Here is a 1,479-nt window from a genome sequence, read left to right on the forward strand (position 1 = left end):
TTGTTATGCTAAAAGTTATTTTATTAGGCCTAAAGGAATTTTAACACTTAACTGAGGCATAAATTAAGGTATATAAATATTTTATGAATACCAATTCTAAATATTAATCATATTAACTTAGGGAAGCTGGATAAAATGCATTTAATAGATCGTTTATTCGAAAAATTTATTATTGGTAAATCCCCTAAAATTATTAACTCTACGTTTATTTTAACATGAACAATTATACAGAACGGCAAATAAGAATGAATTACGGTTATATAGATTGCCATTGCCACTTATCTGCCAAGGAGTTTGCAAGTGATTACCATAAAGTTATTGAGAAGGCAAAGCAGGAAAACGTTAAAGCGATCGTCGTTGTTACCGAGTTTGGCGAAGACTTTTTACTAACAATTATTCTTTGTAAAAAAAATATAAAGGATTTCTCGTTCCCTGCCTAGGAATTCATCCTGTTCAAAATAGGAGAAGTGGGGTTGGATTTTACACCAAGATATATTCACGAGGATTATAACAAAAACAAACAAAGACAAGTTTTACGCTAACAGGTTCAAATTATTTGATAACGCTTACATTAAATTTTACAAAATATTAGTAATTTATTCTTTTTCAATGAACATTTGAATATTGGGGTATTTTTCTATTTGTTTCCCCCTTCCAAACAAGTCAAAATGTTTTTTTATATTAGTGACTTTGTGGAAAAGTTTTTTTATAGGATTTTTGATATTTTTAAAGAAACAAAAATAGGTTAAAGCTTTGTCCATTGAAAACCTACTTTTTGAAACAGACTCGTCTGTGTAAGGGCCTTCAAAACTGGTAGGAATAGACATGTAATTTTACTGACTAAATTAAAGTAGTAACCTTACCGTCTTACTCAATTTAAATATGTTATGGACATAAAAATTCATTTACAAAAAAGGCATTAACAGTCTACTATAAACGACTCTCGTGCACCATCTTGCAGTAAAAAAAATAATTATAAAATTTAAAATAAATATTTTTGGGTATTTTGGGGCAAAAAAATTCCTTACAATGTAATTTGAGTCAGTTTAACGTCTTTAAAATCAAGTTTTTGTTAAATTTCGATGACTTAATTTTTCTCCCAAAAACAGTGATTTTTGGCAGTTTCTACAAGGGTATAAGCCTTGGTGTTTTTGCTAAATTTGGCCGAAAATGAAAAAAAATATTTTAGTATTTTTTTGCATAAAAGGCATTAACAGTCTACTATAATCCGTCCTAACGTTTCAAATCTGTTTTTAACAATTTAAAAATCATGTTTTTATTAAAAAATAAATTTAAGAAAATACAACTCTCGTGCACCATCTGGCTGTAAAAAAATAATTATAAAATTAAAAAAAAAATACTTTTGGGTATTTTAGGGCAAAAAAATTTTTCACGATCTGATTTAAGGCAGTTTAACGTCTTTAAAATTAAGTTTTTGTCAAATTTCGGTGATTTATTTTTTCCCGCAAAAACAGTGAT

General features: G+C 27.9%; 1 pseudogene; it reads left to right on the top strand.

Moving 5' to 3' along the window:
* The first annotated feature begins 245 nt into the window (after positions 1 to 245).
* Positions 246 to 831, top strand: LOC145755699 (putative deoxyribonuclease TATDN3; annotated as a pseudogene).
* The last annotated feature ends 648 nt before the right edge of the window (positions 832 to 1,479 follow it).

This window comes from Corella eumyota, chromosome 6, assembly GCF_963082875.1.
Source record: "Corella eumyota chromosome 6, kaCorEumy4.1, whole genome shotgun sequence".
Taxonomy (NCBI): Eukaryota; Metazoa; Chordata; class Ascidiacea; order Phlebobranchia; family Corellidae; genus Corella; species Corella eumyota.